The sequence below is a fragment of the Protopterus annectens genome, chromosome 4.part1 (genome assembly GCF_019279795.1).
Source record: "Protopterus annectens isolate FY-2018-M chromosome 4.part1, PAN1.0, whole genome shotgun sequence".
NCBI lineage: Eukaryota > Metazoa > Chordata > Ceratodontiformes > Protopteridae > Protopterus > Protopterus annectens.
In genome coordinates, this window is record NC_056734.1 from 924,514,332 (window position 1) to 924,542,082 (window position 27,751).

General features: G+C 40.2%; 1 long non-coding RNA gene across 2 annotated transcripts in view; it reads right to left on the reverse strand.

Annotated features, from left to right (window-relative positions):
* The window catches only part of LOC122801121, a 375,071-nt gene extending 349,476 nt beyond the window's left edge, over positions 1-25,595 (reverse strand). The window contains exon 1 of one of the 2 annotated variants that reach the window (XR_006364669.1): positions 25,376-25,595. This is a non-coding gene — a long non-coding RNA (uncharacterized LOC122801121). The remainder of the gene's footprint in view (positions 1-25,375) is intronic. The other variant, XR_006364670.1, reaches the window with a different exon arrangement.
* Between the last annotated feature and the right edge of the window lie 2,156 nt (positions 25,596-27,751).

A 27,751-nucleotide genomic window follows, 5' to 3' on the forward strand; every position in this document is an offset into this window, starting at 1 on the left:
CTTTTTTTGGTGTAGTCATGTAAACACTCACCACTGCACATCTTGTCTGTAAAAATACCATGTACATATCTTTTGTCCAAGTCTCGTTAACACACTGTAAAAAATCTCAGCATTCATTGCAGACAAGACAGCACATACTCTGTATGAAACTGAGTAGAGGGACAGGGCTATAATTCTATCTGTGTTTGATAGATGTTTGTGGTCCTGGATTCTCCTGGTGAAGAACCTCTGTGGTCTCTCCAATTGCTGCATGTGCTTTTAGAGGTACATGCCAAAAGAGGCATTGTACTCAATAATGGGACTTATAAGGGAGGAACACAGGGATGTTATGACCTCCTTGTCCCTGGATGAGACATCCTTACTTAAGAGGTCAGTTATGTAGAAGGCTTTCCATAAAACAGAAGCAACATGACGGTCAAAAGTCAGGTTGCTATAAACCTGGGTGCCCAAATCCCTCACCACTGATTGCGCACTCTGGAGGTTGTTATTAATGTGATAATTTGTGGGGATGTCACTCTCCCCAAAAGGGGATGATGATGCATTTTTTGGCATTCAGCTTGAGGCCATGTTTCTGGCACCAGTCATTTGTCTGGGTGATACCCTCTTGGAGGATGTCCACATCACTGTTTACCTTGCAGACACAAGGTGCAGGGTTTGATTCTCGCATAGAGTAATTGGCTGAGCTTAAAATGGCCCATAAGGGCAGTTAGTATTGTACTAATTTATGTACCCAAGAACATGAATTGTTGATAAGGTATGATCTGAATGCATATATCAGGATAGACAGACTAGGATAGTAGAACTGCATGGGTCCACATGGGTGGGCTCAGGAGGTTGTTATTAATGTGATAATTTGTGGGGATGTCACTCTCCCCAAAGGGGATGATGATGCATTTTTTGGCATTCAGCTTGAGGCCATGTTTCTGGCACCAGTCATTTGTCTGAGTGATACCCTCTTGGAGGATGTCCACATCACTGTTTACCTTACAGACACAAGGTGCAGGGTTTGATTCTCGCATAGAGTAATTGGCTAGGCTTAAAATGGCCCATAAGGGCAGTTAGCATTGTACTAATTTATGAACCCAAGAACATGAACTGTTGATAAGGTATGATCTGAATGCATATATCAGGATAGACAGAATAGGATAGTAGGACTGCCTGGGTCCACATGGGTGGGTCAATAGGAATAAAGAAGGAGAGGCCACTCTAGACTTCTGTCTGGCAAATGGCTTGATAGTAGCCAACACATGGCTAAAAAAGAGATACTGTCACAAGACCGCATACTAGACTGGCTAACGTACAACTCTGTTAGACTTCCTCCTAGTAACGAAAGGACAATGTGGTAGAATCAGTGATTTTAAAGTCATCCCCAGTGAAACAGTTAACCCACAGTAAAAAACACAGGTTGCCACAATTGGCTGCAAGCAGTGGTCAGAGAAGGCTTCCAAAGTCAACAGAAACCAGACTGAAGATCTAAATGTTGACTGGAGAGAAAGCACAACAGTTCAAGGAATCATGACCCTAGCACACGAAGAAGAGGAGGAAATAAGTGGAAATTAGTGGAGCTGAAGAAGATCAGAAGCAACTCAAAACAGCACATAAGGACTACAGAACATATATGCAGCCAAGGCAGGCATGGAAATAAGTTACTTAAGGAAAGCTGGTGGAAGAATGCATTAGTCCTGGAAGTCAAGAAAGAAAGGAGTGCTGAGAAAGAAAAGACAGACAAGACTAGGAGGGAAAACTTGGAAGGAATACTGGTTGGCTAACAAGAAGGCTAAAAAGGGAGTAGCAATAGCAAGAACAAGGAATGAGAGGCACTCTGCCAACTTCTGGACAGTGACTCAGTAGATGGCACAGAGAAGGTATATCAGGTTGCAGGGCAAAGAGAAAGATAAAGAAGACAGTCAGACACCTTTCATAGGGGATGCCAGTAACCAGCTGCTAACCAGTCCATGGGACATCAAAGACCAATGGAATGAGTACTTCAGCAGCTTCTAATGAAGAAAACTACACAGAAGCTGCACTTCCCCAGACACAGCCTACAATGAGAGAAGAGCAAGAGCCCACCATGGAAGAAGTAAGAAGAGCTCTAAGGAAAATGAAGTCAGGGAAGCAGCGAGCTCAGATGAGGTCATAACTAATATGATAAAGATTGGGTGGCACAGTGGCACAGCAGTTTGAGTTTTCTCTCACAGCAAGAGGTTTCTTGGTTTGATTCTTGGCTGGGGTGCCTTCCATCCATAGTCCACATATCTTCCCTGTGCTTGCATGGGTTTCCTTAACATTCCAAAGACATGCAGTACGTGTAAAAACAGGAAACAATGCAGTACGTGGACTGGACACTCTAAACTGGCCATAGGTATGAGTGTGTGTGTGATTGCATGGTGTGGAAGAACTAGCATTGCAGGGCTAGCTACCTGGTGGTGTAGACCATGTCTCTAGATGATTGCAACTGTTGAAGTGACACCATGACCCCATGTGCCAAAATGGGGAAAAAAAAGGGTTGATGGATGGATGGCTAGGAGAGAACTGGCTTTGTAGGATACTCATAGCTAGGTGTATCCCATGTGGCTGGAGAATAAGTATACTACTGCCAGTGTTCAAGAGGAAAGGGTACATTCACAGTTGTGTTCAGTACAGAGCTATATAACTCTTGTCACACACATGAAAGTTCTAGAGAGGGTGATTGATAAATGAATATGCAGAGTAGTAGAAAGTAAGATGGGAGATGAACAGTTTGGATTGAGATCAGGATACAGGACAACTGCTTCAATAGATAATGTGCAAACAAGCATATGCAGGCAATTGCATGGTCATCAACTTTTAGTAGCATATAACAAGTACCGAAAACAAGAATGCAACCATTCAGCTCTAGTGATTGAGATATTCTGGCACAAAATGTTCTGACTAATGCTGGTGTCACTTAGTAACTTGGATATAAGCACACATTACAAACACATGAATACAGAGAGCCAAAGTGCTATTTCTTTTTGGAGATGTATAATAAAGTTGTTTTATTCTGGGTCGGTTGCCAAGTTGTGTTTCAAAATTGTTGATCATAACAGAGGTTTGAAATAATTGTGAACATAAGTAGTTACTTTTCCCAGAAGACTAGAAATTTGCTGCAGCTGCAAACCGGTAACTCGGCTGTGACCCTAAGTTATGCCTCAGACCACGCATCATTTATGTAGACACACACACATACACACACACACACACACACACACACACACACACACACACACACACACACACACACACACACACACACACACACACATACACACACACACGCACACATATATACATATATGGATATATCTATATCTATATATCTATCAATATCTATAGATACACACACACACACACATCTATATGTATATATATATATATATATATATATATATATATATATATATATATATATATATATATGTTTACTATCAAATGGTTGAAAGACCAATAGGTGAGATTCACATAGCTGATCTTCATAAATGGGAAAATCCTTTAGTCGACTGTCATAATCTCCCATTCAGATTTTCGAATGTACAATGCAATTCAACCAACTGAATTCGATCATTTGATAGTCATCACCAAAATCCCAAATCGCAAAAAATGCAGTACACCACATTACATTTTATCCAAACATAGTAGTGGCAGTGTATATGCCCTTTACCCCACTGTACTGCGATCCTGGAGTTAGAATATATAGTTAGGGCAGGTGTGGGGGTGTGGAAGCAAGCCCCCCAACCTAGCTTAGATCCATACTGACCATTTTCTGCTAATAAGGTATGTAAGTAGTGTATAATTGCACTGGGTTTGGCTTGGTGGATGTTTGGATTCGAAAAAAATGTCAAAAACAATTGAAAATGTTGAAAACTGATTTTCGTCCATGTGAATGCTTTACTGTTCTGACTTTCGACAATATGATTCTATATTATGACAGCTTTACGTTTTGACTTTCGACTATTTGATAGTAAACCATATATATATATATATATATATATATATATATATATATATACACATACATACATAAATATTCACACACACACACACACACACACACACACACACACACACACATGTAGGTCAACCTGAAAACATTGAAAGCTTACAATATTGAAGACCATATTGTCAAATGGAAATCATTGAACCCTTACTTCAGTGAACAACCAGATCAGTAAATCCATTCCCCCTGAAGGTAAGCTGTTGCCCAACAAATTGAACTCTGCCCTTTTCCCAACTGCAGTGTGATCTCGAATTTGGTATATTTAGTTGTGGGGGTGTGGGTTGGTGATGGTGTGGTTTTGTTTTCTTTCATTTTGGTATTACTGTTTATTTCCCCTTGGAATGGATTCACCGATCTGCTCATTTGCTGAAGTGAGGTTTCGATGATTTCATCTCCAACTATATGGCCTTTGATATTGTGGGCTTTTGATGCTTTCAAGTACACCCATACACACACACACGCACCCGCGCAAACACCCACAAAACATATATATTTATATATCTGTATCTATCTATATATCTGTATATATCTATATATCTCAATCTCTCTCTCTATATATATTTATTTTATATATATATATATATATATATATATATATATATATATATATATATATATATATATATATACACATATATATATATATATATATATATATATATATATATATATGTGCACACACACACACACACACACACACACACACACACACACACACACACACACACACACACACACACACACACACACACACATTACACTATAGGTGCTTCAACAAAGTATTACTTTAAGGGTATGCACACTTATGCAACCAGCTTATTGTATGTTTTTTTATATTTTTCCCCCTAACAGATTTGCTTGTTTTTCCACTGAATTGTACAGGTTACAAGCCATATTAAAGGTGGGAAAAGTTTAGAAATAATTTAGTGGCATCTCATTTTTATATCACAAAAACCTGGCATTTTAACAGGGGTGTATATGTGTGTGTATATGTATATGTGTGTGTGTGTGTGTATGTATGTATACATATAGATACATATATAGGTACGTATATACACACACACACACACACACACACACACACACACACACACACACACACACACACACACACACACACACACACACACACACACACACATACAGTAGTGCACCAAATATTGTTGCCTCACAGAAGAGGTTCATTAGTCCAAGTCCTTGCTGGGGTGCTTTCTGTGCCAAGGGAAGAGTAGACAGAGTAAGTCTACCCCACGACCTCTTACACACACACAGTAGTGCACCAAATATTGTTGCCTCACAGAAGAGGTTCATTAGTTCAAGTCCTTGCTGGGGTGCTTTCTGTGCCAAGAGAAGAGTAGACAGAGTAAGTCTACCCCACGACCTCTTACTTATATAGTGATTGCCGATAATGTTATATTCTGGAGGGGGGATATTATTGTTTTTAGCTTGTGGTTTATGTCATGTCACAAAGAGTGTGTGAGGCTACATAGGTGTGGAATTCTGAGGTTTTGTTGGAGATGCTATGTTTGCTCATTACATAAAGAGTGATCTGGACTGGAGGAGCTAGATTTATTGTTTGATGGACTTGTAGTAGGACATGGGAAATATGGGTATATGTTATTTTAGCGGGGGAAGGATTGGGGTGCACAGATCTGCACATTTTATGTGTACAACTAGGTATGACTTGGAGGGAAATTAATTGGCAGAAAATGTTGAATTACTGGTACAGGTTTTGATTGTTTTAAGTTTTAGAGACTGCTTTCTGAATTTGTAAATAGGTATGTGCACGATTTAGTTGTAGGTAAATAAGTTTAAGATCTGTACTTTCAATGTTAAATAACTGTGATGAAATGGATGAGAAATTTTTACTGTTAGAGGTATTTTGAAGGATACAGAAAGGTTGTGAAGTGAAAGAGATCTGGTAGAAGGTAGAAGGATTAAGGTAAAATAGCATTAGAGAAAGTAATAGATGGGCCAAACATATTAAGAGTGAAGTGAAGGTTGAGAAGTGAGTGATGAAGATGATGATTAAGGAAGTGATGCTGGATTAGTTCATAGATTCATAGGTTAATAGATAAGTACTAGGCTATCTGCCCAAGGTCATTTATAAGCCTAGCCAGAATTTGTTGGCTTTCGCCACCCCCTTAGACTAGTTCCATGTGCCTCTGTCCAGCAGAGCCATTAGTTCCCTGCGCCACTGTCCAACAGAGCCACTGCAGTGATCCCCGGGGTAAAATTTCTATTTCCCATCCACTTGTCAAGGTTTCTCTTGAAGAGTCTTAGTGAGGGGCTCTGCCTGATGTATATTGGAATCCTGTTCCAAAGCATGGGGAGTCTCTTGGATAGGAATCTATCCCTCCAGCATGTCCTATTTATCGTTGTGGTGAGGTTTATATCTCTAGAGCGTGTGGCTCTCCGGGATTTGTTTTTTTTTTTAGGTGGAGCATGTTCATCAATTCTGGGTTGGACATGGCCTTGTATGTCAGGCAGAGATCGCCTGTGAGTAAGAGGTATGCAATCGAGTACAGCTGGAGTTTCTTGAGTCGGGCTGCATAGGGCATCTGTTTGAGGCCAGTAATCCTCTTGGTGAGGTACTTTTCTGGCCTTTCCAGCTGTTGCAGGTGTCTTGTAAGGTACATCCCAAATGGGGTGTTGTATTCTATGATGGGTCTAATGAGTGATGAGTAGAGAGGCACAATAACCTCTTTTGTTCTAGATGCAAACCCTTTTGTGATTAGGTGGGCCACATAGAAGGATTTTCTAACCACCTTGGCAATATGATTATCAAAGGAGAGATTACTATCTACTTGGGTCCCCAGATCCCTTATTACATTTTCTGAATTTAGGGGACTACCACATATGTGGTAGTTCGCGGGTACTTGGTTTTTCCAAAGGGGATGACTATGCACTTTTTGGCATTTAGCTTGAGGCCATGATTTTGACACCAGGTATCCGTCTCAGTGAGACCCATCTGGAGGGTGTCTGTATCAGCCGTAGTATCAATTATGGCCTCTAGTTTGCAGTCGTCTGTGAACTTGGTCAGCCATAGTCTTCCTAGGCTTGCCTGTACCTCTGAGAAGTATATACTGAACAGGAGGGGTCCTAGGACTGAGCCCTTGGGGGAAGCCACTTATAACCGGTTTAGAGTCGGACATAAAGCCTGCAACTCTCACCATGTGGGTTCTATCCATGAGCCAGTTGGCAACCCATCTTGTGACGTAGGGGTTTATGTTCAAGCTGGTGAACCTGTCGATAATAATGGTATTAAAAGCCTTTGCAAGGTCTAGGTAGGCTGTGTGGACCTCCTTTCCCTCATCTAATGCCTTGGTAACCATCTCAAAGAAGTCCACCAGGTTTAGGAGGCATGATCTGCCCTTAACAAAGCTAGACTGGGTAGGGTCCAAGGTTTGGAGGTTCACAATGTCTCTCTTAATGAGTTCCATGATGATGCATTCCATAGCCTTGCAGACCAGGCTAGTCAGGCAATAGGGCAATAGTTCCCGAGGTCCGTTGTGGCTCCACCTTTGTGGAGCGGGATAACTGTTGCTGTGCACCACTCTGTGGGTACGTAGCCTGTAGAGAGGCTGAGTTTGAACAGTGTGCTTAGGTGAGGGGTTAGTTCATTTTGGAGCTCTTGTAAGACACAGCCTGGGACACTGTCTGGTCCCATTGAAGCTGTGTTTTAGGCTTTCGATAGGGCTGTTTTAACTTGTGTCGGTGATTGACGGGGCCCTACATTCCTCTGCTATGGTTATGGGCCCTTTAGGGGTTGAGAGGGGGGTGAAGTTTGCACTAAACCTGTCTGCCAGAATGTTTGCAATATCAGTTGGTTCAGTGTATTTTGTGCCATTCTGCACTAACTCAGAGCAGATCTGAGAGTTTCCACTTAGGTTCTTGACATAGCTAAAGAATGCTTTGCGGTTATCTTTGGAGTTATTGGCAATTTTTCTTTCGAAACTAGCCTTGGATGATTTAATGAGGGATCATAGTTTCTTGCTGATACTGATCAGGGATGCCTTTCCTTCTTGGGATTTTACTCTTTTCTGTACTACTTTCCTCCTTCTGTTGTATAGTTTGTTTATGGCAGGGGTACACCACACTGGTTTCGTTTTCTTGGAAGAGTGAGTCTTGGTTTTACCTGGGATAGCACGATCAATGCATTCCTTCAGGTGCTCATAGAATGCCTTTGTAAAGGTTTCAGCAGCTTGGACAGCATTGCCCTTTAGCATGGGGGCTGTAAACCTTTCTACCTCAGTCTTAAGTAACGTGAATTTTGCTTTTGAAAAGTTTTTCATGGTGGTTTCCTTGATTGGGGGTGGGGGCAGAATGTGGATATCCAGAGTGATTAGTCTATGGTCTGATCTAACCAGCGAGGGTTGACCTCTGGTGTGGAACACCGGTCGCCCATGTTGGTGATGACCAGGTCCAATATGTTGTTCCCTTTGGTGGGGTTGCTGACCAGTTGATCCAGGGTGTTCGAGTTTATAAATTCTAGGAAGCGTTGGGCAAGGGAGTAAGTACTTGAATAGTTCTCCCAGTTTATGTTTGGGTAATTGAAATCACCCAGTATTCAGGTGTTTGGTGAGAACTTCATATTTCCCAGTGTCTCCAGAAATGTGGAATGGGGGTCCTGGGCCATGGTGGGTGATCTGTAGCAAGCTACAATTTGAATTGCAGTTTTGCCCATTGTTAGTTGCACATGGATGATCTCTGATGCATTGTGCTGTGCCACTAACCTGGAGGTGTGGGTATCCTTGATGAATATGGATACACCCCCGCCTTTTGTGTTTCGGTCCTGCTTCTGTGGCCAAAAGGTATGGTATGAGTTATAGCCTAGTAGTGCTGAGGTGCTCTCAGGAGCCTTAAACCAGGTTTCTCTTACTGCACAGATGTCAATGTTCTCCATACTGAGGAGTGCCTCGAGTGCATGCATTTTGAGGTTTAGACTTCTGGCGTTGAGTAGCATTAACCTCAGTTTTTGGTTACTTGTGCTATTTATGGTGGTGGGTTTGTTGTTTGAGCCTTGTCTAAAAAAGGCACTTTGGGGGCAGCAAGAGCCTTGGTCAGTATTCAAAAGCCTAAGGGTGACAGGTGCAAGCCATCTCTTGCAAAGTAATGTGTCTTGTCGAGCATGTCATCTCAGGCGGACAGATACTGGATCCCCTTTGAATGACACCAGAAACTTAGTCAATTGTTGAAATTGATATTTTTTTCTTTATACTGTGGCATCATTCTTGGTGAGGGCAGGATGCTACTCAGGGTCAGGGTCATACCGGTCTGGGCTACATGATCAGAGAGCTCTTCCATGTCTCTTTTCATGTAGTCCAGGGAGGTATATCTCAGGTCATTCACACCAACATGGACAATGACAGAGTTGTATTTGTACTTGTTCTGGAGTGACCTGAGTGCTTGTGTTATGTGACGGATCCTGCCACCCGACAGGCAGCTAACTGTAACCTTCTCTTTGTCCAGCCTAGTTAGTGGGACATCAGTGTACCTGACTATAGAGTCACCTATTACTAGTGTGTTGGGTATGTTATTTTGCGTTAAGGGCTGTGATTGCATGGCACACTGATTATGTGAAGTATGTGTTTCATGGTTGGTGATGGGGTGTGGGGATGTCTGCTTTGGAGGTCTTTGATGCTTTTGCAGATTTTTATTTAAAGCCTCCGAGTATGTTTTCATGTATTCATGTGTGTTATTTGCCGGTGTTGGTTTCTTAGGTGTATGTGAGTCTGGTGGTGTGTTGCAACTATTACCCTTCTCCTCTTGACTGTTAGTTCCAGTCTTGGATTGAGAGAGCTTTGCCTCCAGTTTGGCTGTATAATTGCATCTCTCACATATATTAGTGTTTGGTGGTAGGAGGAGAGGGTTGTCTGTGTACATGAGGCAGTTGTAACATTGCCTCAGTATGCACAGATTCACCAGTTGGCTGGAGAGTACACCGGAAACTGCCCTTTGGACATGCCTGAATAGGTAGAGTAAGTTTTTTCTGATTGGCTGGTGGGGACAAATAGAGAGCCTTGTCCTTCTGGACAGTATAGGGGGGTCTAGTGCTTGGGTTAATTAGTGCTAGCTATAAGTTTTAAGCAAGTGCTTGACTGTGAAATGAATGGTTTGAGTGCTAAAGTTGAAAGTTTGTCTAGGTCCAAGGGAAAAATTGAAGAGTAGACTTCGTGGAACCGAGAATAGTTTAACTCTAGCTAAATGGCGCTGCCCGATGGACAAAACCGCACAAATGTGTTTTTTATAGCAGGGTAGTGAAAGAGATAGAAATTAGCCCAAAATGGCTGATAAACTACTAACTTCTGGGCTGAAACCACTCCTCCAGGGACAAATAGGCTGCTCAAAGCTCCCCTCTCTGGATTCAGCAATAACCTGAAAACTGGACTATACTAGTTCAGAAAGGCAGGAAACAAGTATATTTTTTTCAGAAAATAGAGCAGATGCAATCAAAACAACACTTTACCCAATTAACCAGTTAAAAAGCTTAAAACTGAGCCCTGTTCCAGCAGTCTTCAATCAGACAAGTTCTAACTGCACAGTCCTGCCACTAGAGTACAGAGAAACCTTCTCCAAAAGATGGCCTGGATCAGTGCACAAGTTATACAAACAAAGCTAGATCCAGCTGACCTGAATCTACTCTATGCTACAACAAACAAGTCGTACCTATTTCAGAAAGAAACAGTTCAAGGAAGCATGCGCAATAAGCCTTTAACCAGAAATTCCCAGCTCAGAAGGGCAGAATCTAGCCTCTCCTCCCTGAAGAGTGCAGAAATAACTGGCCTGAAGCTCAAGTCATTAACCCAGAACTAATACACTTTTAGAATAACAGACACTGAGCCTTCAATCAGCAGTTCCCAACTTAGAAGGATGTACGCTACCTGTCCTGCCACAACAGTGCAGACCACAAACCTTCTTAATGTAAAACAATTGGTTTGAAGCCCAAGTGCTTAAACCAAGGGCCTTAGAATAACAGTTACAATTTAATTAGTCTACTAATAAGCAGTAATAAAGGCAGCATAATAAATTCATTTGAGTACTTTTAACAGGAAAAAGCAAAATAAGGTAATAAAGTAGGAAGAAACACAAATACAGTAAAGCAAATGTGCAATTTTTTTTTGAGACAGAGGAAACAGAGCTTAAGATACTATAGGGGAAAATCCTTCCCAAGTGCTGTCTCTGTACACCACAGAAGAGATGGGACTGTTAGGAGTATCTGAAATCAAAATATGCTCGCACTGTACTCAGTTGAGTGAGCAAATGAGATGGGTCGAAGAGGAGTGTTCAAAAACAGATTTACAGCAGGGGCGGGCAATTCCAAAGCCACCAAGATTAACACCACAACAGGAAACAGGGAGGGTGGAGTGGTGAACTGACTGCAGAGAGACAGAGACACAATATTTACTGAATCAAAGACACACAATATTTACTGACTCAAATCTTAAATAAGTGCAGAGAAAAGTATACTTAAATCAGCTTGTGTCCAGTTGATATATGCAGACAAGTCTCAGTAGCCAGCAACTCTGATTTAAAATGATTACTGGAAATGTAACCCACACAGATTTTAATGCTAGCAGAAACCCCCAAGCTAACTAACACTAACAAAGGAATTTCAAAGCAGTCTAACAACTTTCAATGAGCCCAGATGGCTACACTTTTTCACACTTCAGACAACTTAACTGCAGAGAGACAGAGACATAATATTTACTGAATCAAAGGCACATAATATTTACTGACTCAAATCTTAAATAATTGCAGAGAAATGTATACTTAAATCAGCTTGTTTCTATTTGATATATGCAGACAAGTCTCAGTACCCAGCAACTCGGATTTAAAATGATTTGCATTAATTGTAGACTCGTGTATGTCAGTAAAAAATAATTGATGTATAAGTGAATAAAAAGAAATGTTTAGAGGAACTGTGGGTTACTGAGAATTAATTTATTGTGTAGAGTGTATATGTTGAACTAAATAGTGTGTTGGATATGAGTGTGCATATGGTCGAGAGAGCAGTCATTAGGGATTGCACAGTGGCATAAATATCAATTAAAGATAAGAAATAATGCTTTGTATTATCTGGTGATGCTTTGGTAATAGTCCCAGTAAGAATCTGTGGAGTAGTTAAACTGGTTGGTGGAGTTCAGTGGAAATGAAAGTAGTGATACAGGATTGGCTGGAGAATAAAGGTAAGAGGGGAGCAAAGCAAACATTGCATACATTTGGTGGTAAACATAGGATAATTAACTGATTTCCTTAGGTTTGTACACAAGCAACGCTAGCCATTAGTCAAATGTCAGCCAATTCCCTATAACGTACCAGGAATGTCATCATCTTGCATTTTTTAACCAGACAAGCAAAGTCCATCTCAATGTGGGACTAAGCTGTACATATAGATTTAGAGGCACCACAGATAGCCAGTATTATTTTGGAGACAGATTAAGAATAACATTAAGAAAACTGTTATGTTTCAACCTATGATACTTGCAGTGGCAAGGGCCAGAGTACACCAACAGGGTGCACCCAGAATAAAATGGAGTAATGAACAGTAGCAAATACTCTATCGGGTATGTACTGGGGAAGAGTTGAGTAGTCCAAATGCTACTGAATATAGGATAAAACAAATGACAGACTGCATGCCATGTCAAGGTTAGCTATTCAAAAATGTAAAATATTGTCTCTAGGTGATCTTGTCAGTTAGACTAATGTAATCAAAAATGGACATTGATATTTGCCAGTGATACGTGAATGGAGGACTTGGCCTAATCTGACCTTCACCAGTCAACTATGCTTGTGGTGGGATAGATCTATGTGCCTTTGTTGGCCAGTGCATATGTGCCATAAAACCCAGCAGCCATGGGTCAAAGCTACTGGCTAGCAGTGTCCAGTTGCCAAGCCTGGGTTTCCTTGGATTGCTCTAGTGAATGGAAACAGGATGTAGAACTAATCAACCTGCAAAAATGAATATGTTACACTTAATATAGGTTTCTGACAGGGTATGTGTTGGAAGTAGGCAACCTGGTGGTAGGCAGGAACAAATGGGACATGTTGTGCATCTGGGAGACAAGGTAGAAAAGCAGTAGGCAGGATAGCACAGACTAGAAACGGCATGGAAAATGGGGTGAGGGAGAGTCTTCTGAAGATGGTGATGGTTCCATCTGAATTAGTGACAGACTCTTGGCAATCAGACTCCATTGTAAAGATAGGGCAGTATTCATAGTCCCAGCTTGTGATGGTGAGAAAAATAATGCATTTAGGCAGCAGTTGCAAGAACTACTAAAGCTTGTCCAACACAAGCTCGTGTTGATGATGGAAGACTTGAATGCTCATATCAAGACAGATAGAAACGGCTATGAGGACTGCCTGGGTCCACATGGGTGGGGCAACAGGAATAAGGGGTTGGTGTTGACTTAATGGTTAAAGTGTTTATCTCACATACACATACACAAGGTAAAGCCTTTGATTATCACCATGGAAGGGAAACTGGCTATGCCTAAGCTGACTTACACAGCTACTTAGCCTAGTACTTACCTATGAAATTATACCCTATGGCATTATAAATGAAAAAGAGCGATTCAAGACTTCTGGCTTATAAATTGCTTGATGAGGGCTTCTATAAAACAGACAGCCACAAGAACACATAAATGAATTGTCAACATGCAACTCAAGTAGTCTACTTGTAGTGAGGAAATGGCATTGGGGTAGAATCTGAGATTTCATAGTCAACACAATGAAACATTTGCCCCGCACCATAAACCACAATCAGCTATAAGCAGTGGACAGAGAAGGTTGTACGGTCAATAGAGACTAGGCTGAAGACCTAGTAGTTGACTGGAGCAAAAACACAATAATTCAGGTAAATACTTAAATGTATAACATCTCAGGAAGAAATAATAGATGGAGACATGAAGAATGACAGCATCTCAAAGCAGCATGTGTGTAGACTACAGAACAGATATGTGAATAAGCAATATATGGAAATAAGTTTCATAAGGAAAGCTGGTGGTGGAATCCAGAAATCTATGAAACTGTCAAAAGAAAACAGGAGTACAGAAAAAAGTTGTAGATAAGAATGATGGAACAGGCTAAGAAAGAATATTGTTTGGTTAACAGACAGGCTAAGAGCGTAGTCACAATAGAAGAGAATGAGGTGTCAGAAGCAGTACCAGCTTCTGGAAAGTAACGGGGCAGATGACACAAACAAACTATCAACTTAGCAAAGACAGGAAGATAAAGAAGAAAGAAGGTAGTTGGGCACTATTCATAAAGGATCCCATCAACAATCTTTTCCCCAGTCAACAGGACATCAAAATCAGAAGGAATGGAGAACTTTTAGCACCCTCTGAATAAAGAAAACCCCACCAAAGTTGTACTGCCGCATACACAGCCTACAGTGAAAGAGAAAGAATTAACTATCCTAGAAGAAGTAAAACAGCAGTAAGCATAATGAAATTAGGGAATGCAGCAGGCTTGGATAAAGTCATGGAAGATATGGTCAAAATGTTGGGTGTGGTTACTGGCGAAATGGGTCTTGAAGGTACTCATAGTGGAAATGAAAAGATGTATCAAAGATGACTGGAGAATAAGCATCCTAGTGCCAGTGTACAATAATAAAGGGGACACTGACAATGGTGGCAGGACAGAGGTATCAAACTCCTGCCACAGTGCATGAAAGGTCTGGATAGGATGACTAATAAATGAATATGCAGGGTAGCAGAAAGAAGATAGAAAATGAGTGGATCAGATTTAAAACAGGATGCAGCACAACCAAGTCAATGTTTACAGTGAGTCAGATAATGGAGAAGACGCTGGAGATGAGGAAAGAGTCCATCTGGGCATTCTTAAAGTTGGAGAAAGCATATGACAAGGTCTTGAGAAAGCTGATATGGGCATGCCAATGATGGTTTGAAGTACTGGAAACATTGGTAGAATTTATGCTGGTTATACAGAAGGACAAAATGACACAAGTTCAGTGTTCATACTCGCACAGGGTTCCATGTGAAAGTGGATGTGCTTCATAGTTCAGATCTGTGGCCACATCTCTTTTTTCCCTTAAAATTATAAGATTTATACTTTTTCAATAGCACGTGCTGGTTTTTCCAGATCCATTCTGCAAGAGATACTGGTCCACAGCTCTATACATCAAGCCTCCTTCCAGTCAAAGTAAAAGCTTTGGGAATACTTTCAGTTGTCAGCAATACTGCAGCAGTGATGAAATGAACGTAGTGCAGTTGTATAAGAACCTGCCTTTAATAGAAGATGTACTAATAGATCATTGTTGCAATACATGCATCCTCCCTCCTTCCTTGCTAGTCTCTTACTTTTTGCCCTTCGCTTGATAGAGGTGGACCCTTACTTTACCCTATCATCCTCTTTATCCCTCTATATCCAAGATGCTTTTCCTAGAGTACTATCGTCAGGCAAATATTTTCCTGGGGCAAGAAAGCTCTGAAGATTTCACACCTGTATGTACTTTTTGTAACATTATGTAATCTCATGTATAGGTTGTAGGTCAGACGTATGGTGCAAAATGAATGTGCCTAAACTTTTGTAAACTGGTCAGATGTATAGCATCTTGTGCATAATACTTACCAGTTGTCAGTAGTACTGCATCAGGGATCTCTTCCAACATTTACTGTTATGTCAAGTTCTTGCCCAGCTATAATGTCTTTTGAATAGGGATGCCAATGCAATATTTGTGAAGAATATGTTCTGTATTAGGACTGTTTCTTTGTTCATGCCCAGAGTGCTCTAGCAGGTGATCTTTTGTTTGCTGTTATTGTCCATTGTGTTTTCTAGCTGTCGTGGTTATGTCCATGCGCAACCATTATTGACAGCCATCTAGAAAGAATTTTGACTGTCTTGGTTCATATATATTGAAACCATTATTGACAGTATATATTGTAATATTTTTTGGTATAACCATTTCCAATTGTATCTATAAGCATGGATTTATCCAATCTTATTTTAGGTTTAGTTGCGGACAGAGAAGACCTTGGGGTCTTTGGTCTAACTTCTACCAGTAATGGGAGTACTGAACCTATAGACACAACCAGTCTGGAGTCATCATGTCAAAATTTAATTGATGATCTCAACAAGCAGCTTAGACTACTGCGTGCAAATGTGTGGCACAGCAAGCTTTTTAAGGCATATCAGGCCGCTAACATTACTCCCAGGGGGTTACGTATATGTACGATCCCCCATGTCAATAGTATTGATGATGAGTTGACCAAAAATTGGTCCAAAATACAACAGGAAGCCACTATGGCCTTTGTTGCAGAATTGCACAATTTTCATAATCGTGCAATTGACAGGGGGCTAACAGAAATCACTGCTTTAGCGGACAAATTGAAAGCCTTTGAAAAAGAACCTTCATTTGAAGGTAGGTTAAATAAGGTAGCTGTAGATCTTAAAAAATATGATGCTGAATTGAAATCTAGGAAAATGAAAAAATTTACCAGGGACCAGGAGGACTATTCACATGGGAATCCTTTTTTACATCAGACCAAGCATGTGAGGTTTAATAATCCTCCCGCATCCACTATGAAACGGAAGAGACCTAGGTCCATTCTACGAAAACATTTCACTGATACTACCTCATCATTTGAGGATACATCATCTGGCACTGATAATGAATCCCTGGCAGCATCGGGGTCTCCTTCTCCAAAAAGAACACCTGGGGTTGTCCCTTTAGGACTAAATGTAGACGGGGGGGGGGCATAAACACAGAAAAGGTTCAAAATATTCAAGGATTATTAGCAATGGCCCTGAAAAATTGAATGGTGAAATAAATAACAATGTTTTAAATTTGTCATTGAATGGTGAAATAAATAACAATGTTTTAAATTTGTCAAATTTTGATCTATCTTCTACACATATTTCTGTCCTAAATAAAGGCCTCAGTTTTATACCTGGCTTTATGATTTCTACAGATGCACTTGCTCAAGATATAGTGAATTTTTGTAGATTGCTTAATCTCAGATTATTTTTTGGTGACTTTGATAGTAACCTGGATCATGGTAAATTCACTTACCACAAATCCAGTTTTTTACCACCCATGCATGCTACAGTTCATTTGTTTCAAAATAGCGTTCTCAAAGATCTACATTTCTTCAGTTCTGATGTTGCCTTTAAACACAACATAACATCTATTGAGAAACAGGCTATTTTTGAGTTACAGAACAATAAAGATATTGTTATTACTACAGCAGACAAGGGAGGTGCTGTTGTTGTGCAAAACTGGACAGATTACGATAGTGAGGCCCGCAGACAGCTTTTTGATACCAGATACTATTCCCATATGTCTGTCGACTCTACATCAAGACTTATTAAATGTATTAAATGCTTTCTTGTGGATGCTAAAAATCGGGCTATTACTACTAATGACACTTTGCATCAATTGTCCATTATTGATTCAAATGCCCAATACATCTACTTTTTACCTAAAATCCACAAGAATGCTACCCATCCTCCTGGCAGACCTATAGTATCTGGTAAGGGCTATGTTACTGAACCATTATCAATGTTTCTGACTAAATATTTAAAACCTTTGTTACCATCTATTCGTTCTAGGTTACAAGATACAACCAACTTTCTACAAATAATATCGGATACACAACTTGAGGCTGATTGGCTTCTATGTACACTTGATGTGAGTGCGCTATACACGAATATACCATACCAGGCAGGATTAAAAGCTTTGGCATATTGGTTGGACATTACTAAATTGTATAGTTCATCATTTAACTCCTTTTTGGTCGACATGGCCAGGTATGTTCTTACATGTAACGTCTTCTATTATAAAGATCTGTGTTTCTGGCAAACTAAAGGAACAGCTATGGGGGCATCTTTTGCCCCCATATATGCTGACCTTTTCATGGCTTATGTTGAAATAATGATTATTTATGATTCCACCAGAAATACATATCTATCTGATATGGACATTTGGAGACGTTACTTAGAGGATGTGTGGTTGGTTTGGAGAGGTACTGAATCTGGACTTGCAGAATTTCTTTTATATCTTAACAATAATGAATGGGGACTATCATTTACTGAACATCATGATACCAACAATATTACATTTTTGGATGTCCTTGTACATAAGTTGCCTGATGGCACTTTGGAAACAGAAATGTATAGAAAGTTTCCACAATACAACTCACTTCTGCATGCTTCCAGCTACCATCCACCACACATAACTAGGAACATTCCTAAATCCCAGTTTATAAGAGCCAAACGTATTTGTTCGAAACCATCTACATTTTGTCTTAATCAATGTGATGTAACAGACAGGTTTAAACAAAGTGGCTATAAAGTTGGCAATATAACAACTGCCAAAAATCAGGTGAACAATATGGAGAGATCAGATTTACTTCAATACAGGGATCGTACATGTACAGCATCATCAACATTAAGATTCACTACCACTTATGCTCGGAACACTAATTGTCTTTTAGATAGTGTCCGTAGAAATTGGAATATTTTACAATCTGATCATACAATTGCTAATATCATTCCAGATAGATGTACCTTCTCATATAGAAATGGTAAAAATTTGAAATCTTATTTCAATCATTATAAATTTTGTGATAATAAATATTCTGTATCTAAACAGACTACCATATCAGGGAAGACTATATTTGGATGCTTCCCATGTGGTCATTGTTCTAATTGTAAGCATGTCAGTACGTCCAAAGCTTTTTCCAGCAGAAATTGCTTCCAGGTATTTGATATAGGCTTTTTTGCTAGCTGTAGTAATGATTGGGTTGTTTACCTAGCTACATGCCACTGTGGAGCATTCTATGTAGGGCAGACATCTTGTCCCTTCAGATCACGTATTTCTGAACACATGAGTAACATCAAACATAAAAAATTGACAAATGCTTTGTATAAACATCAGTTGATGCATCCGACTGCTGAATTCAAGTTCATTGTTATTGATGTAATATATGGGAATCGTATGAAGAAAACTGGATGGCATAATATACTAAACAGTAAAGAAAAAAAGTGGATTATTAAGCTTGGGGGTCTATTTCCCCCTGGACTAAATGAATATTTATGAGTACTCAACCAATGGGTAATGATTTTATAATATTTAAACAGCATGTTTTTTGTGATTTGAATCTATACACTGAGGAAGGCTGTGTTGTTCCAGCTGAAACCGGTTTGTTTTTTGCTGTATGTATTTGTGAATACATTATTTTCAGTCACTTTTGCTGGCTCTTTGTTTTTTGTAAATATTTTCCTGGGGCAAGAAAGCTCTGAAGATTTCACACCTGTATGTACTTTTTGTAACATTATGTAATCTCATGTATAGGTTGTAGGTCAGACGTATGGTGCAAAATGAATGTGCCTAAACTTTTGTAAACTGGTCAGATGTATAGCATCTTGTGCATAATACTTACCAGTTGTCAGTAGTACTGCATCAGGGATCTCTTCCAACATTTACTGTTATGTCAAGTTGTTGCCCAGCTATAATGTCTTTTGAATAGGGATGTTAATGCAATCTTTGTGAAGAATATGTTCTGTATTAGGACTGTTTCTTTGTTCATGCCCAGAGTGCTCTAGCAGGTGATCTTTAACCAAAGCATTTTACTCACAGTGTGCTTCCCTAATACAAAAACAAAGGAGGGTGGTATTTGACATGTCTAGAATGGAGGTATGCATTTGAAAATACTGCTGCCAAAGACAAATGTATTGAGTAAAGTAGACATGTTTGTTTGTTTGTTTTACAGTCAGGCGAGACAAAACATTTGTAGAAGCAAACAAACAATTCTTTAAGTAGTATCCAGATGTTTATTTATTTTGCTATGACAAATATCCAAAGATCCTTCCTGGCAAGCTCAAGAGACTGTCTGCCAGGGCAACAGATCAATGTAAAATGTATAATAGCTAAGTGTTGTTTATTGTAGCCTTTTTGCAAACACTGCAATCTGGACTACATTTAGGGGTAGAGGGGAGGCTTGGCCACGGCACGTCTTCTGTAGATTATACTCCAGGATACCTCCTCATAGTTATTCAAACAGTTTTACATTCTACACATGCATATTACTAATGTTGCAGCAAGGACGATACTTGAAGAAGGTGAGACTATTTTGTGAGTTACTAACAGTAATAGGATGTGTTAGAGGAGTAGTTTGTTGGTGCATTGAACAAGTTCTTCCCTTCTCCCATTGTGAATACCTAGGTTTCTGTGGTGCATCATTCCGTTTATTGGCTTTAGATACAGGTTTCAAGAAGGGTTCGTGGAGGATTATGGCTCTTTCCAAGATCTTGAAGTTTCTTGACCCAGGAAACTTTATTATTCATAAACTAGCCATGGGATTAATGTAGATCCCTGATGCATAGAAGTCTTACCATTAGTGCAGTGGTTAGCTACTTGTGGAACTCCTTTTTGACTGGGGATTAAAATAAGGCTTCTTCTAAGGCTGTTACTCATAAAAGATCAAAGGAAGATGCAGAAAACAGTGCCTGGTATAACCCAGTTAATGTTGTTGTCTTATTATAAGGGTATCTTGAGTGGCCACGCAGGACTGCTGGCTGGATATTGCTGATTGTTTTTGCTGGTGTCAGTCCTGCTGCATCATTCTGTTCACGACTTAGGGGTACAATGAATAGCAGTTTGTCTAAATGCAAGTTGACTCAGACACTTGTACATGGTCATGGAGTGAACACCTAATCGTGTTGACACTGTGCGCTTTGCCTCTGTTCTTATTAAAGTTACTATCATTGAAATCCTTCCCCTTTTGTAAAAATGGGAAAGAGGAAAAAATTGCAGACTAAGACAATGACTGCTAGGGGATGTGTAAAAAACTTTGGCACAATTAGAGTAGCAATAAACTGCTGCTGTAGCTGCTACACTGTAACATTATGTTTGTTTGCTGAAATCCCTGAGACTACCAGCTCACCTACAAGCAATCAGTGTCACATACCAGGGCCTTTCACTGCCACCACCCCTATTTTAGTCCTACTGTTGGCCTTATGTCATAATAAACCTCTTTTTTAGTTAGAAACAATCAATTTCAGGATTTTCCTGTTCCTTGTCTGACAAAGATGCACCTCCTTACAAACTGCCTAAGGCAAATCCCCAATAAGATCACTAAATATACAAAATGTATAGATTGCTACTAGTTTATGAATGATGAAATAATCAAGACAACTGATTTTACAACATTTTTTATTTGCCCTAAGTCACAGTGTTACTTCTTAATGAATACCAGATTGACTCCCAGAAATGCAATGATTATGTATAATTATACAACGACCCCCAATTAATATTCCAAAATGTGCACACTGATTGGTCAGCATGCACTTTCTAAATCAGACTTATACTAATGGAAAAAGGTCCGGTCGCCCGGACTTTTTCCATTAGTATGTCTTTTTTTACAGCAACGGAGAACGCAAGATCTCCTTTGCTTTTTAGACACTGTCTCGCTATGTTGAAGGAGTTTAACATAGCGAGGCAGCTTTAAAAATAGTAATGGACATCTTCCTTTCTCCATTGCTTTTTTTAAAGCTGTCTCGCTATGTTAAATGGGTTTAACATAATGAGATAGCTTTAAAAAAAGCAACATAGATTCTTCGTTGCTTTTTTTAAAGCTGTCTCGCTATGTTAAACTCCTTTAACATAGCGAGACACTTTGTAAAAAGCAACAGAGATCTTGCTTTCTCCATTGCTTCCACCCACAGCTCTGATGTACTGCGTAAGCATACGCATGCGCAGTACATCAGAACTGCCACAGAATACCAGACAGCTGTGGAAGTGCAGCAAGGAGGCATTATACAATGCCATTATTTAAGAAAACTAAGTATGTTTTTTTCTTAAATAGTGTCATTGTATAATAGCAATAACCCAGTTCTGGGTGTGGGTAATGCTGGATTTATCCACAGCTGTCTTTGTTTGGCCACTTGGGCTTCACCATCATGACCAAACCACACCATCCGTGGGTAAATCCATTACCCACACCCAGGCATGGGTTATTGCTATAAAGCACAACACATTTTAGCAAAGCATGGTGTTTCTCTTGCAGGACAAACACTGGTGTTATGCTCTGACTGAGAAGCATGAAGAGAAACTAATGTTTAAGAAGTTGAGAAACACCATCAAGAAATAATGGTCTGATGAGTAGGGAAACTAAATGTGGCTTTCTGCACTCTAAAACAAACATCAGATCTGCAGTAGTGTGTGGCTGTGCTAGGGAGGACTTCAGGACATGTCAGGTATTGTTAGTCAACTGTGGCTTAGGTGTTCAGCATAAATAGATACTGAGGTCAAGAGTCCTTCATTGTGTCAAAGTGAAAGGAATTTTGCCACAAATCGTATCAGTTAGGCAGCTAGTGAGAGTGTTCAATCTCAGTGAAGTGGACAAAATTGTACAACTTTAACATCTATGCAGCATCTTTCCTTCCAGACAAAAAAAAGGGAGAAGATAGATTTGAAAACCATGTGCATATATGCACAACAGTGAACTCATGTTAACATCGGGGATCCACAACTTCGCGAAAGCATACTTAGGCGTAGACATGAAGGCCACGCGACACTACAGACTTGACGCTTTATCTACAGTGTCTCAAAATGATGTATAATGCTATACTAATTGTATATCAGTTTTTGTTTATGTTGTTACATTTTATTACAATTTCTAAATAGCTGGCCTAATGGTGAGTGACTCTAATGTCGCAGTTGTTAGAAACAGATTTCTGAATGCAAGACTTAAAATTTAGGAAGAAATTCAAGCATCAAGCTGTCAGAATTTGCAGACAATGCTAATTGCTTTACCAAGTAGTAAATATAATTAAAACAGCAGTGAAGGTTGGTATATGGTTAAAACAGCCCGGATGGCGAATCAAGAAGAAAATGTGTGGTCTTAAGTAGCAAGTGGGGGTCCATGGGCAGAAAACAGTTTGGGCTCCAAGGCATACTTAATCTTCCACTGGTGCCAGTGTTTAAACTCTTCAGAACCTAAACCCACTCCTGTTGCCTGTGGTAGTCACCTTCCACCGTGATTCACTTGTGAAAAGAGTTCAAGAGCCTGATGTTACATTACACCTATTATTTGACAGAGACCTGTCATGCATTCTTGTTTCTTCTCTGTGACAGGACTCCATGCCTTTCCCACAGACTTGTTGGCAATAGTCTGCAAACTCGCCTCAGGTTTCAGCCTCAAAGCTTGTAAGGTCTATGTTTCAGTTTTCACCTCTGATCAATGTGGAGTTTACATGTACTTCTGCATGAGTACTCCTCCAAAAACAAAAAGCTGCTTGATTGACTGCAGTAACATTTTATAAAATATTCTACAAGAACAAGGGTAATAATACACAAGTCATAAAACAGGTCCATGGACTAACCACAGTGACTGCACAGAAAAAAAAAGGAAGACAGCTAGTGCACACTGCATACAACAAAATTCACGATGTGAGCCATGTCTTTGTTGGCAGGAAGCTATCACCATCCTTTTAATCCTTCCTGGAGACATTCACTGTAACCCAAGCCTACTGCTCTTACAAATTATGAAAGTTAATAAAATAACAGGTTTTGGATTAGCATTTATTTTCTGAAGGGTATGAAGTCTGAACCTAAATGTCTGTCATTATTTTTAACTTCAGTCTTTAAGAATTGTCACTGATTTAAAAGAAAACCACAATTTTATGAAAATCGGACTAGCATACGAGGTAAAAATCTGGACATTCTGTGAAAATATGTAGGGTTGAGAGGTATGCAGTTTGCATGCAATCATCTGCTTGCATTATGGTCAAAACAGATAAAAAGAGAAATCATTATTTTTGCTGAGAAAAAAATAAAGAGAGAGAACAAATGTAAGTTATTTAAGGACCTGCACACAATATATGTAATATATGTGCTGGCAGTTAGCAAATGAGTGGAATTGTCTGCTTTGCAGGAACATTACGCATCGTGTAAAATTTCTCTCGTTATCACTCTTTTTCTTGTGAAAGTACCAGGCTTTTGATTTATGTGGCCCAGCCTGCACTGTGGTCAGAACAGGGGACAAAAGTCTCAGAACATTTGTGACAAGAAAAAAATATATAATAAAGACAAAACAATTTAATGTATGTACGGACCTGCACAGCACAAGTTTGGTAGGAGCTCAATAACTGTAAAAAGTGTGCTGGCAGTTTGCGATTGAGTGTGATATATCCATACTGCAACTACAACGGGAAAAGCATGCAAGTTGAGAAAAACAGCCTTCCTTGATTTTAAGTATTTCCTTTTCGTTATAGCATGTATAATCAAGGAAGGCTGTTACCATCAACGTGCATACTTTTCCCGTTCATAACGAAAAAAAAAAATACTTCAAATCAAGGAAGGCTGATTCTGTCAACGTGCATGCTTTTTCCCATTCTAGCTGCAGTACGAATATCAACGGAACGACCATAGACAGTGCTATAACAATTAAACAGCAGGTAGTAAATGCAAGTATTTTGCATATAAATAATAATAATAGAAACAAATGCCTACAATAATTCCCTCCAATGACAGCATATAAGAAAATGATAAGACGTACGCAGCCGTGTGAAGAAGGGAACTCAAAGGATGTCTCAGTCTCTTATTCCAGAGGGAACAAAAAGCAGGACCGGAATAGAGGTCTGCACACTTTTAGAAAGAAACTTAATGCCTTGGGTGGGATTATGAGAACGTCGTGAGGGATGTCAAACAAAGGGGAGCTAAGTGATCAATAGTGTCTGAGCTTCGGTCCGAGGCTAAAATGCCATTTCAGGAACGAGATAGTGCCCCTTTAAAGCACAGTTCCTGCTTGCAGCTGGCCATTAGAACAGTTTCTCCACACGCACACTGCACTGCCCCCAATAAGAAGCATTAAGTAAATAAGTAAAATCCTGCTTAACGCACAGTTTCTCCTGCTTACAGGTGGCCATTAAAAGAACATTTTCTTGACACACATTAAGAAATAAGTAAACATCTGGCCATTAAGTAAAAATGCTGCACACATAGTTCATTAACAAAAAGCAAAGTTTCTGCTGCCTGCAGCTGGCTGTTAAGTAAATAAGGGAGCAAAGTACATAAACAATTGTCTTGACACATGTTTTACCTGGAAAAATGAGCTGAGCCGGGGAAGAAAGTAAAAACGCCATGCACACAATAATCTCCTGCCCTTAAAGTAAATCAAATGTAGCATCCTGCCTTCCGTTAAAAGAACAGTTCATAAAACAAACAAAAAAACAGTTTCTACGGTGTGATGTTTAAAGTAAATCAAATATAGCATCCTACCGTCCATTAAAAACACAGTTCATAAATAAAAAGCACAGTTTCTCCTGACTGCAGCCAGCCATTATGTAAATAAGTGCACAGTAGTAATCACATAAATAAGACTCGACATTTTTTACCTGGATTCCTGGAGGAAGAGCTGAGTTGGAGAAGAAGGCTGTATAGTGCACACACAGACTGGTCTGCAGAAGATAATGTCATCACTCACACCCTGCACATGATGACATCAGGAATAAAAAAAAAAAAACAGGAAATTCAGAAATTAAAGGGGCCACGCGGGAAGTTGTGGCAGCCCAATATTTTGACCTCAAAACCAGTATTTATCAAGGAATTCAGTATGATTGAAAGGTATGTCATCTGGTGACATTCACAACAGTCAGACTACTACATACACACCCTGGACAGGCCCTCAAGATCATGCAGTGTAGCCCTTTCCACTTCCTGTTACAACTTATATAGACCTCTGTGATATGTGAGTAGCGTTAGTAGGTGATGGGCCAAGTAGCACACACTGCACCCATCTAAACATAATCGCTGTTCATAGCACAGTGGCAACTCCTACAGAACATACCTCTTAACTGCAGAGTGTCACTGAATGTCTACATGTGTGGCTCATATTTCTGGTCTGTTTGTCATAACTCTTGTATTCGTCTGACACATCACTGGGATGATATGAGGACTGGTGTTACTATTTAATCACATATTTTGAGTTCCACACTTCAAAGCCTGCAGTACATGTATGTTACAACAGAACCGGTTACAATAACAACCTTCTAAGATTACAGTGTATATTATAAGTGTAGACACCCCTGTTAATATGCAAGGTTTGTCTGATATATAACATGAGACCACAGAAATCATGTGATAACATTTCCCACCTTTAATGTGACCTATAACCTGTGCAATCCAACTGAAGAACAAATACATAGGTTAGGGGTAACATGTAGAAGTTGAAATACGTGCAGTAAGCTGGTTGCATGACTGCGCACACCCTTAAACTAATAGGTTCATAGGTTCATAGGTTTATACTAGGCTATCTGCCCTAAGGCATTTATAAGCCTAGCCCAAATTTTTGTGGCTTACGCCACCCCTTATATGAAAAAATACTGTGCCCATTAGTTTGTTGTGCCTCTGTCCAGCAGTGACACAGATATGATTCCTGGGGTAAACCTACGATCTCCCATCCACAGGTCTAGATTTCTCTTGAACAGAGTCAGCGAGGTGCTCTGCCTCACATGGACCGGGATTTTATTCCACAGCATAGGGAGTCTCTGAGTGCTAAATCTATCCCTCCAGCACGTCCTATTTATATCCGTGCAAAGGTTTAAGTCGCTTGCTCTAGTGGTTTTGGTGGATTTGGATTTTTTGAGGTGGAGCATGTCCATTAATTCCGGGTTGGACATGGCCTTGTATGTCAGGCACATGTCACCTCTGAGCAGACGGTATGCGACTGAATAGAGCTGGAGTTTCTTCAATCTGGCAGCATATGACAGATTTTGGAGTCCCTTTATCCTTTTGGTGAGGAACTTTTGGGGTCTCTCCAATTGCTGCAGATGTCGGGTGAGATACATCCCGAATGGGGCATTGTACTCAATCATTGGTCTGATAAGTGAAGAGTACAGGGGAACAATGACCTCACTAGATCTGGATGTGAATCCCTTCATGATCAGGTGGGCAATGTAGAAGGTCTTTCTAACCACTTTAGCAATGTGAGTGTCAAAAGAAAGGCCACTGTCAACCTGGGTCCCCAGGTCCCTGATAACCTTTTCTGTGCTTAGTGGATTGCCACCTATATGGTAGCTTGGGGTTACCTTGTTTTTCCCGAAGGGTATGACTATACATTTTTTGGTGTTTAACTTCAGGCCATGGCTCTGGCACCAGCTATCTGTTTCCGTGAGTCCCTTCTGAAGGATATCCGTGTCCGATGCACTTTCCACTATGGCCCAGTTTGCAGTCGTCTGCAAACTTTGTCAGCCAAAGTCCTCCCATGTTGGCCTGTACTTCTGAGAAGTAGATGCCAAACAATAGGGGGCCAAGGACCGAGCCCTGTGGGACACCACTTGTGACCGGCTTGGAGTCTGACACAGCGCAAGCAACTCTAACCCTGTGGGTTCTGTCCTTAAGCCAGTTTGCAACCCATCTTGTGACATATGGGTTTACATTTAAGCTGGTAAGTTTTTCTACAATACCCGAGTGGGGTATTGTGTCGAAAGCCTTTGCAAGGTCAAGGTAGGCTGTATGGACTGCCTTTCCCTCATCAATGGCCTTGGTGACTGTTTCGAAAAAGTCGACCAAGTTCAAAAGGCATGATCTTCCCTTGACAAAGCCAAACTGGGTCGGGTCCAATGTCTGCAAGTCCCCTATATCTTTGTTTATGAGCTCCATTATGATCCTCTCCATAGCTTTGCAGACTAGACTTGTTAAGCTTATGGGACGGTAATTACCAGGGTCCGTAGAGGTGCCTCCTTTGTGGAGTGGGACCACAGTTGCCGTAC